Source organism: Myotis lucifugus, unplaced genomic scaffold, assembly GCF_000147115.1.
Source record: "Myotis lucifugus unplaced genomic scaffold, Myoluc2.0 scaffold_103, whole genome shotgun sequence".
NCBI lineage: Eukaryota > Metazoa > Chordata > Mammalia > Chiroptera > Vespertilionidae > Myotis > Myotis lucifugus.
In genome coordinates this window covers 826,590-838,756 of record NW_005871151.1, presented here as the reverse complement: position 1 = coordinate 838,756, position 12,167 = coordinate 826,590, and positions in this window count along the sequence as shown.

Here is a 12,167-nt window from a genome sequence, read left to right as displayed (position 1 = left end):
ACACCTGTATAAAAGATGCCCCTCCCTCCCGAAATTCACTGGCCCCACCTTTTGGGCTGCTGGGTCTCGCCCTAGAACGCAGCATTAAACTCCCCTCCTTCTCTCCTCTTTAATCGTTTGGTTCTCTTTGTTCTCTACGCCGCTTTTCTGGGCCTCCTCACAGTGACTATTTCCCTCTCCCCCCACTGTCTCCTCAACCTACCAGTAGAATGATGGCTCCATGAGGCAGGCACGCTTGTGTGTGTTTCCTTCACCTTGACCAGGTGCTCGACAGGCCTCTGTGGGATGAACCAGTGAGGGCACAGGCTCCGAGTAGTTGAATAACTTGGCCAGAGTCGCACAGCTATGAAACAAAGGGGCGAGGGTTCTAACTCAGGTTTTGTCTCAACCTGGCGTTCATACTACCCCCGTGCAACGCTGGGTCTGTATCTCTGTGGGCAAAAATAAAGAAGGGTGAAGGGTGGTACATATTCGAACTGGAAGAAACTCTGGCGGGGCTGGCGTGTGTTTTCATTGGGGCGAGAAAACGGTGGCGAAGCCCGCCCGGAGTCTAGGTCCCAGCTGTGTGCCACAGCCCTTACCCACCTGCTCTGCAACTTAGTGTTGTTATCCACACAATGAGGGTGATGGTCACCAGGTGGTGGTGATGAGAGTGAAACGATACAGAGCTGGTTACCAAGGTCGGGTCCTGAGGTACAGGTGGTGCCTTTGTGCAATGATGGGAGTTATTAGGGCTTGAGAGCTCTCAGGCGTTCTCCCTGCTCCTGGCTGCTCAAATGAATTCTGATGTACCCCTGCTTCCTACCCCGCCCAGCGGAGGAGACACCCTGTGCATATATATATATTCCTTATGTGGACCTTGCTTGGGGTTCAAGTCATGCAGGCAAGTGCTTCCTGAAATGACTGTTTGAACTCTGCTCTTTGGATTCTGCTCCACTCCGGCAGCTACACTCAGCAGGTCCCAGCTCTCTAAGAAGTGCACTAACATTATTCAGCCTGTTTGTGATCGTCTGCTCCTCCAGCGGAGCCTGATCTTGTTTATCTCTAACACATTCCCCGATTTTCCATCCAGATTTTGTCAGGTTTCACATTCCACCACTGCTGTAAATAATTCACCACCCCCTCACAGTGAGCTCGCTGCCTGTGACTGTGAATTATTTACAGAAGAAATTCTGAGTAGAAACCGAGATAATGGTACAAGTCATTTATGCAAAAGGAAAGTGAACTTCCTCAGACCTCACTCCTGCCTTCTGCCCACCTGCCCCCTTATTGCAATTCCTAGTCCTTGCCCAGCACTTCAGGAACATCAACCAAGTTGGTTTTTGCCACTGTCTCATAAACATGGGAGAAGTTCGTGTTCCTCTGGCACGGATAAAGGGGCCAGAAAAGTCTCATGAGGATGCCTGTTCAAGACCCGTGGCTAAAGAAATCCCTGGAGGGGGGCCAGCTCACTTCACCCTATAGCTTATTTATTGCATTATGGAATCATGCCTTTTATTCCAATTTAGTTATTGTTCTGGGCAGCAGGAAAGACATCAAGGAATTTTCTGCTAGTCTTATGTAGGCACTTGCCTTGCTACTCAGCAGCAACAGTTTATTCCTTCAGGAGCCAGTTCTTGCGCCCTCTTATAGTTTTAGAAAGACACACTGTCCGTGCACACTTCTCAGTCCCCACACGCAGGTGAGGCATTATATGAGGAACACAAAATGACTTCTGTCATGGGAGGTCCCCAAACGTGGTTCTTCACGCTTCATCCTCCAACCCATTCTGCCGCCTGGATCTGAGAGGTGAGGATTCGTTGCACCCTTTCTCTCAACGTGGAGTCCAGAGTGAGACGAATGCCACGTCTTCTGCAGACAGTGCTTAAGTGGGGAGTGTGTCGTGGATCTTCAGTGACAATCAAGCACCCTCGTTTTCACCTCTGAGTTAAGACCTCGGGATAAAGCGTCCAAGGGGAGTGGGCGGGGTCTGTGGAGTTGTCCACTTGCCCCGAATAGCTGTATTAAAGCTTCAAAGAAGGCCAAAGAGTGAGGTCAGAGGAGGATGAGCCTGAAGACCATCCACTAGAAGGCAGGCGTGGGCCCTGACCCTGATGTGTGCGTGCGTGTGGGAAAGACAGATTGGTCAGAAAGGGAGGCCCAGGGGGGACCGGAGGCCACATGTGTTGATTTCCGTTTCCTGATGTCACCTATCAGATAAGTCATCACTATACCGGAAAGGGGAGGTGGGAGTTACTTACATACGGTTTCTCCATGGGTATAGAAACACAAAGACTGGGAAGAAGGGTGGCTCCTAATGTCTCTTGTAGATTCCGGCTTTAGGCTATTATCTTCAGACCCCGTGTATTGGGCTAGAGACTCTTGGGTTTGCAATTGACTGAAACCACAACTCAAACTTGCTGAAATAAAAGAGATTAGAGTGACTCATCAAACTACGAAGTCCAGGGCTACTACTGAGTTGGTACACGGTGTATTAGGAGCTCAGAGGATATTATCGGGACTTTGTCTCTTTCCTTCTTATAACAATTTTGAACTTCTGTTTTGACACCATGCTCAGAAAAGATGTCTGCTTATAGTAACAGGGCGGCTGTCAGCTTATAGCCTCTCAGTGATCTGAGTGGGGTGGGGAAGAGTGTCATGCTGGAGATGAGTCTCTCGGGCCTGACTTGGGTCACATGTCCATTCTTCAACCAATCACATTGGCCGTAGTGATGGAATACTTTAATTGGCTGGACCTGAGTCATATGACCTTCCCCCACTGGAATGAGGATGGAGGTAAAAGTTTTAACCAAATCATGTGGAGCTACTGGGAATAAAAGGAGCATAACAATGGAAATGAAGTTGGTCCCCAGCATCGTGGGGCCCCCATGTTGCGCTGGCTATGGAGCATTGTCAGGTTTGTGGTCCAGCCACTCAAGGGAGCAGAATGGAGTCCACAGGATGAGTTACAGTCAGAGCCCATTGTGCTGCTCGGATGAGCCAGAAGGGAGGGAGGAGGTCAAAGCGAGGAAGCCAAGTTTGTGGAACTGCACAGGCAGCCGGAGCTGCTCACACGAACCCGAGGAGAATGAGCGCAGGGAGAGCCATGCAACCTAGAAGGCGGCTCGTAATTGGATTCAGACCTCTGTTGGGGCAAATTAGGAGGCAGCTTTTCCCAGAAAAAAAGAAATTATAAATTTTTTATGGGAACAGATGCAGGGACTTTTGGCAAAGAGTAAAGCTTGCCTTGCAGACTGACTGCCCTGTGATAGCAGACTTCATTAGTAGATGGGGCTACCTAGAACAATAAAGATAACTACCACTTAGTGAGTGTTCAGTATGTCCTGGGCTCTTTATAACCATCACCGAGAGCCCTCATAGCAATCCTGCAGCCTGTATTTAAAAGATGGGGGACAGAGGCTTAGAGAGATATAAAAAGAGGAGCCAGGATTCTATGAAGGTCTGAACTGATCGTAATGTCAGGGTTTTTTTTTAACCACATTGCACTCGAGGGAAGTAGTTGGGGGAGAGAGGAAGGGAGCCGAAGGTCCACCGAACAACAAGATCCCCGGAGCAGGGAGGCCAGTGGGTGGCACTGTCCTGGAAACGGGTTCAAAACAAGAGTGTGTTCAGAGGAAGCCAGTGATGATGGTCAAGAGCCCGAGCACCACAGATGGGAACTGTCCTATGGAGACTTCAGTCTGGTATAGAGAGAACTCTGGAAGCAACTGATTTCTCATCCCCAAATACCCGAGGGTTGACCCAGGGAAGGACAGCCAGGCAGAGTTACAGGAAAGCAGATTCCAGTCTCCCAGAAGGTAGTGCTCACTGGGCGTCATGGCTCCCCAGCCACCCTGGGGTGGAGACTGTGGTGGCTGTGGTCTTCATGCAGGGCATGCTTAGCCACAAGGTTCCCAAGAAGGTTTTCTGAACAGGTAACTGTCCGGTGGGATCCAGAGAGGATTCCATCCCGAGGACAAGCTGCCCAGGTGCCCCCAAGGTTCCTTCCACTCTAGGATTCTATTCTAGGATTTCCCCTTATTCTCTTTGCCTCTCCACTACCCCTCCCCCCCTCGACTTCTTAGGGCTCTCTCCCAAAACCATTTCTTCTATTTCTTCTGGAGAGCCTTCCCAGACCACTGCAGCTCACCACGATGGAACCTTTTGGGAAGATACATATATCCTTTTTCATTTCTACCAGGGACCAGTCAATTTTGGTCTTAAAGGGACAGATAGTAAATATTTTAGGCTTTATGAACCAAATGGTTTTTGTTGGAACTACTCAACTCTGCCATGGGTTGAATAGCACAAAAGTCACCATAGACAATAATTAAATAAACAGGGCAGATGTGTTCCAGTAAAGCTGCCTATAAAATCAGGGGCGGGGGGGCGGGGGCGGGCGGAGCTTGGGCCCTGGGCAGCTGTTTGCCCATCCCTGATCTAGACCATTTATTCTGTGAAAAATAATGTCCTGTGTAGAGTTACCTTCAGCCATAAAGCAATGCATTGTCTGTACCTTTAATATTGGCCCATGATGTGTGGGCTCTATTTTCTTCACGAGATAGGAAAACACTTCAGGGTACAGGTTCGTGTTCATCTTTAAGTGGCCCCAGACGTCGAGCGCGGTGACTCCAACCCCAATGCAATTGAACTGAGATTTACGACTTTTAAGCAAGAGTCATGGAATCACTGATATTTACGCTTGCCAGAACGATCAGAAACCCCAATCCTCAGGTGAAAGCTCTGGAGCCCAGGCAGCAGCCATGCCTTTCCCACCATCACACAACCCATTAGAACCAGTGGTCTCGTTCCCCACTGTGGGGGGCCATGCGATTTCAGGGGCACCAGTCATTCATTTCTTTGCCACTAGGAGATGGAGACCCAGAGGGGAGGGAACGCAGCCTTCACTCTATGTTGAGCAGAGATGGGAAGTCAGACACACCACCTATGGCTCCCTCTGGGCTGCCTTCGGTGAATGCCCCCGGGGAGTGAGTGTTATACAGGCGTCCCATATACAGGATCCACCTACTAATGATGGCTGCCACGTTGGGGGCGTCTCCCACATCCCTGCCATTGTATTAAACACTTCAAGTGCATTTAATTCTCTTTCCTCACATGACCTCGAGCCCTCTCACCACAAACATATTAAAATTTTAATTAAGAGAACACACCATGGCACACGCAGATCCTCCATTAAGTGTGTTGCTTCATTAAGTATCTTGCTGCTGACAGGCAACGGGAATTTCTGGGCGACCTTCAGTCAGCAAAAATCCATTTACCTCCACTACACGGGAAAAGCGTAGCTATTTCAAGAGTCCAGGCCTCAAGGCTTCCCCGTGTTCTTGCAGCCCGGCACCCCACCAGGCATGCTCTCTCTGGACTCCTCAGGCAATGGCCTTTGTAGGGACATATTCCCGCTTCTAACCAGACCAGGCCCCAGCCCTCAGAGCCTTCCGTGCATACAACTTCCCGCTATTCCCACAGCCTCATCTCCCGATGAAATTTCTTGTATTGGTGGCAAGACTTGAGCCAGTGCCAGGCCAAATTCCCATCACAGCCGGGTAGATAAACACAGAAATGCTTGCCTTAAGTAAACTCTTAAATTATCAGCTCCATTTATATGGTCCAGAACACATGATAGGCACTTAATAGATATTTATTGAGCGATCATTTATTTTTCCATAAAAATTTGCTCACTCGGTGTTTGTCACACAATAGGCACGGCATTAATTTTCTGTCAAACTCCAGGGCTTGACAGCCAGCTGCCTTCCTCCCCACCCTCTCTTGTTTATTTCAGTCGCCTGTAGCCAATGGTAATGTGTTCACAGAGGAGCGGTGGGAGGAGCCCTCTCCTACCCGTCTCCAGCCATAATGCCTGCATTCAAGCCAACCATTTCCCCTGTCCATTTGATGGCCATAAAGTGGCACTTGAGCAGAGAGGGCAGAGCAAGAAGCATCAGTATTGCCGGCCGAGATTCTGCATCCAAAAGCTGTTTTCAGAACCGAGCTGAAGTTCACTGCAACGCAAGTTCAAGGGAAAAGACGCCCTTCACTGGCACAACGGCATTGGTGCATTTTCTAAAAGCAAAATCCCATTGAGCTGGCCGTAGTTGACCTAATCAGACCAGGCAGAACACGGGAGGTAGAGAATTGGAGGTGTTTACTTTCCCAGGGAGAACGATGGAAAAATACAAGGAGAGAGAGCAGGACTAGGAGCCAGAGTCTAGGCTCAGCTCTGCTGCCCCGATAGGGCGACATGGGCAAATTACGTTAACTTCTCATAGGAAAAATGAAGGAGCAGTGGAGAGGGGTGCATTCGATGCTCCTTAAGGTCTTGTCACAGTGACATTCAGGGATGCAATGGAATCAGGAAACACGGCTTTGATTCTGTACCGAACAATGAGATACCCTGCAGTGGATTGAACAGGGTTCTCCCAAAAGATACAGCCATGTCCCAACCGCCAGTACCTGTGAATGTGAATTTATCTCTGCAGATGTACTGAAGGTAAGGGTCTTGAGATGGGGAGGTCAACCTGGACGATTTGGGTGGGTCCTGAATTCAATGATGAGTGTTCTTTTAAAAAAAATATTTGTATTGATTTCAGAGAAAAAGGAAGAGGGAGAAAGAGATGGAAACATCTATGATAAGAGAGAATCATTGATTGGCTGCCTCCTGCATGCCCCACATGGGCGGGGGGTTGAACCTACAAATCAGGCATGTGCCCTGACCAGGAATCAAACCGTGACCTCCAGGTTCATAGGTTGACACTCAATCACTGAGCCACACCGGCCCGGCACGAGTGTCCTTTTCAGAGAGAGACACAGTGGGAAAGGCACTGTGAAGATGGAGGCAGACACTGTAGGGAGGGGCCACAAGCCCAGGAATGCCAGGGCAGCCACAGGAGCTGGGGGAGGTAAGGAGCCCAGATGGAGCGCGGGCCTGGCCACACCTGGATGTCAGACTTGGAGCCTCCAGAGCGGTGAGGAAATACATTTCTGGTTTTCAAAGCCACCTCGTTTGTGGTCATTTGCTAGAGCAGCTCCAGGAAACTAATAAACACCCCCAAAGACATGCAGAAAGAGGGACCTGAGCCAGGAATCACACAAAGCAGCGATTTTTCAAATTCCACCTAATTTTTCTGAATTAAGACCCTTCAGCTTCTTCGCCGGAGCTCTCTGTCCAGTCCACTTCGAGCATGAGCACTTAATAACTCAGCTCCGGGAACACCTGGACGTTCCCCGCCCACCCCGCCCCCAGCCCCCGCAAGGATGGAATGCCAGTACCCCTTCCAGCAGGGTCTGGAGCGGGGCGGACCAGTGGGAAGCGGCCAGCTGACTGGTCTGCAGCCACAGGCTTCTGCAGCTCTGCCCAGCAACCAGGGGAGCTGGCTTTCCACACCCACGCGGTATTTTCCAGGCTGGCCACATGGCGCTTTGCGGCAGGACCGGTCCCCTTCCAGCAGCAGCTCCGGAAATGATCGCTGGAGACTGTGAAGGCAACCCCGTGAGAGATCAGATGCCCACACATTGGTGCTGGCGGTTATGTCTTTCTGCTTATGTTTCTGTCCTTCCAAAGTCTTGTCCTTCCCGCCACAGTGCGGGGAAGTGAGAAGAAGCTCCTGACTCAGGGAGAGACCAGCTCCTCACCCAGCGCTGACCCCTCCCAGCTGTGGACCACGGGCACCATCCTTCATCCGACAGGGATTTCGTGTCCTCAGCCATGATGATTGCGTATCTGCTGAAATAATCGCACCTAATATTTACTGAATATTTACTATTATCAGGGACGATGCTAAGTACAAGTATCAATTTGTTTAATTCTTATGACTCTAAGGAGATAGGCATGGCTATTATCTCCATTTAATACCATAGGAGACAAAGACTAAAACCTTAGTAGATTATTTCACTTGTGTGGGGGCAAAGCCGGACTCCTACACAGGACTGAGTTCTGCCTGAACCCTTATATCCTATGATTGCGTTTGTTACAGTCTTAAGATTACTCTTCCCCCGACCCATGAGTCTCTGCAATATCCTTTCCCCGCTTTTTGTATTAATGAGGGGCAGGGTTGGCAAATTGTAGCCCACATGCTAAATTTGGCCCACCACCTGTTTTATAAATAAAGTTTTATTGGAACACAGCCATGCCCATTCATTGACATAGAGTCTGCGGCACTATGGCTGTTTTTGCACTGAAATAGCAGAGGTGAGTGGTTGCAGCAGAGACCATCTGGTCTGCAACACTGAAAATATTTGCTAGCTGGTGCTTGACAGAAAAGCGGAGAGCTGCCCCTGGGGTAGGGGAGAGAGCATGAGCTTTGCCGTTCGGTGGAACTGGGCTGCATCCTGGCCCTGGCTGTTTCCCAGCTCTGTGACCCTGGCCCTGCCCCTTGAGCTCCCTGGCCCTCACTTCCCTGCTCTGGGAAGCAGGCAGGCTGACAGCTACCTGCCCTCCCCCGACACCCCCCAGGGTTAAATCAGAAGGCTTCCCAGTCTCCTCCTGCTCCTCTCCCAGGCCTCCGTGAGGAACCTAAGCAGGACAAATCCTGGCAGCCTCCTCCACAGCCTCCGGCCTTCCTGGAAGGAGGCGGCTTCACGGGTCTCGGGTCCTGGGTGGTCGGTCTGCAGGCTTCCCCTGGCCGGGCCAGACTCCTGTTCACAGGGCACACATCTGCCTCTTGCAGGCTTCTGGTCTCTCAGAGGCTCCAGGACCCTCCTCCAATGGGGATCGGACCAGTCCAGCCCGATCCTGCCACCTCCACCCAGCTGGGCAGAAGTCTGGCTTCCCCACAGCGCGCAGCCTGTAGATTCTTTGAAACAAACCGCCGCTTGGCCCCCGGTTTCCTTGACTCCCTGCCAAACCTATTACACGTGTCAGAGCAGCAAGGGACTGGAAGACTTACGATTTCCATTTGGCTTCTGCGGCCGCTTAGTCTAATTTGCACTGGCTTTGAAATATAGCAATCGCTGTTTTTGTTGTTTGGATTTGGAGATTGTTTCAAGTTCTGTCTCCCCACCCCCCCCTTTATTTTTTTAGCTCTTTCTCTTCCCGGGATGAGGGCGGGGGGAGGCCTCACAAGTGAAGAAAACCACAGCTCGGCTGCCTCCCTCAGAGCCCCCTCTCCGCCATGCACTCATCGCTCCAGCACCAGATTTCATTAACTGAAGGGCTGCACTGCGAGGCGAAGCATGGTAATGAGGCTGTAGCTAATCAGAACATATGGAATGCTTTTCCCATTCGCTCCAATTCCTGGCTTGGGAGGGGGTCTGCTTGGGGGGCAATTTAAGCAGGATTTCATTACCCACGTGGGGATGCGTGATCCCTGAGTCCCTTCTCCTGGTGCTGCCTCCCTCTCCCCTCCCTTCCCATCCTCCACCACCCAGCCCCTGCCAGGCTCCCTCGGGAGAGCCCTGCCTCAGGAGTGAATGAAAGTTCACGGAATCCGGGGCTGCACCTGCCCAGAAAGCTGCCAGTCACCTTTTTGTTGACAAAGCCAAGAATCTTCTATCCTTTTATGCAGGACTTGCCGGCAGGTGTGGCTCTGCTGACCACACCCCCTGGGCCTCCAATGGGCCCTGGGACAGAGGTCTCGCCTGCTCTTTCTCCTCCCTCTCTGGGTGCTTCTTCCTCTGTCCATTCTTGCAGGTTCATTTGCACAAGTTCAGACGCATCCTCATTGCTGCCTAAGGTTGAGGCATTTTTAAGTCAAAATAAAGTAAGTACCACAGCACTTCCCAGAGACCAGTCCAACTGCCTTGTTTTGTCCTCCTTCTCTATCTCCCTTTTCTTCTTTCCCTCTCTTTCTTTTCTTTGTTTTGTTCTTTAATCCTCACGCAAGTTATGTTTATTGATTTGAGAGAGAGAGAGAGAGAGAGAGAGAGAGAGAGAGAAACATTGATCAGTTGTCTCCTGTTATACGCTCCAACCGGGGATTGAACCTGCAACCTAGGTGTGTGGCCGGACCGGGAATTGAACCCACAACCTTTTTGGTGTATGAGATGAAGCTCCAACCCACTGAGCCACCTGGCCAGGGCCTTCTCTTTCTCTCTACAAACTTTAGATGCCAGTTGTGGGCTGGGCACTGGCAAGGCAAAGACAAGGGCCTCCCGCTGCTGGTCTGGGGGACATCAGTGTCTGGCCTACGGCCACCACTCCACCGCCCTCGACACATTCCGTTCCTGAATTGTCCCCCACAAAACCCATTTCTGGATTCCAAGGTGGCAGAGACTAAAATGCTTTCTAGTTGTCGTCTTTGGTTATGGAAACTCTCTAATCAAGTCTAACTTACAGGATCCACGCCAGAAATACAGAGCCAGGAAGGATTTTCAAGTCTATAGTAACCAATGACCTCATTTAGCAAAAGAGGTCACGGGGATTCAAAGAGGGGACGTCATTTACCCAGCACCTTGTCGCACAGGAGTGGCTGGTTCATGCAGCGGTAGCCTTTGAATGCCTTCACCCCCATCATGCATGCATCATTTAAGAAAGGTTGCAGCCTGGCCGGTGTGGCTCCGTAGTTGAGCGTCAACCTATGAACCAGGAGGTCACAGTTCAATTCCCAGTCAGGGCACATGCCAGGGTTGTGGGTTCGATCCCCAGTGTGTGGTGTGCAGGAGGCAGCCAATCACTGATTCTCTCTTCTTACCATTGATGTTTCTATCTCTCCCTCCCTCTCCCTTTCCTCTCTGAAGTCAATAAAAACATATGACAAAAAAAGAAAGAAAGGTCGCAGACTCGGGTGCCAAGGTGGCTCCCCTTCCTCCCTCATCCCTCTAATGAGACAAGGCACAGGGCAATCTTCTCAGTCCTGATGCTGACACGGTGGCCAGTGCCTCCTCAGCACAGAGCAGGAGGACACTGGGTTTCAGCCTGGCTGACCGGAGACCAAGACCCCCAGCCCACCCCTCGAGGCTGCGGCCAGGGTTGCTCTGAGGGTGAAACCTCAGTTCTGGGCACACGGGAGGGATTCCTTCCAGTGCGAACAGATCATTTCAAATGGCTGCTTGCACTGGGCCTGAGAGGTCCCGCAGGGCGGCGTGCATCTCTCTGATTTGCATGGAAACTCTGGGTCCCTGGACCATTAAGGATCCCTCAGAACTGAGTGAGGCTGAGGTGCCGCTGAAGCCTGTGACTGCAAACCGGAGTCACTAAATCACCTCCCGATTGGGTTTCGTCTTGACTTCTGCACGTCTATTCGTTTCCACTTCCCACTGAGTTACCCAATTAAACCCCCATATTTCCTCACCTGGGAAGACACACGTGAGAGCCAAGCTGGCAGCACGCCCCTGTTTCCGACTCCCTTTTCATCTTCTCACACACCTCCCGGTAACGACCCTCTATTCGATCTGAGGGACTGTGTAAGCAAAAATGTTACTTTTTTCTAGCAATTATTTATCTGTCAGCATCTTTCTCCATTCCCTTGCACTTGCTTAGAATGACTCTCTGAGGCTGTTTTTCTCTCAGGAACCATGCTGTGTGTGTTCATGTGTGTGTACATGTGTATGTGTGTGTGTGTATCTGTATGTGTGTATAAATATGTGTCTTTTTGTATGTGTATGTTTGTATATATGTGTGTCTCTGTACGTGTGTACAGTATATGTGTGTCTGTGTATGTGTGTATGTTTGTGTATGTGTCTCTGCGTGTGTGTATATATGTACATATGTGTGTGTGTGTGTGCGCGCGTGTGTGCAGGCTTGGAGGGGTCAATGGTGACCTTGGTATATGACATACGCAACGATCAAGTAACTGCTCCAGGTTATTATTATTTTTTAAAATCTCATTTCAGTTGGCTCCTGTGCCTGGGTGACATTTGTTTGCAGAGCTCGCGTTATTTATGGCACATGGTGAAACTGAGCTAGGAAATGAATTTAAAGCCTGGAATGAGCCCAATAATTCTCCGTAACAACATCTCCCCTAACAGCCTCATTAGGGGCCCTCACATCCATGCCTCGCTGTCGTTTGCTCGAAATGGGCTCAGGCCTTAAGAAGCCCACGCTTCATGGAAGCGCTTTGATTTCACACAAACCCCCTTAAATGGACCCCACCTCCTAGCCCTCCATGGCAGCACCCCATCGAAAACTCCTAAAGCAGATGGGTGGAGGGTATAAACAGATCACTCACATGTGAGGAAATACAAGTGGGAGTTAAATACAGAACAGCGTTCACTGCGCTGGTTACCAGAAGAAAATA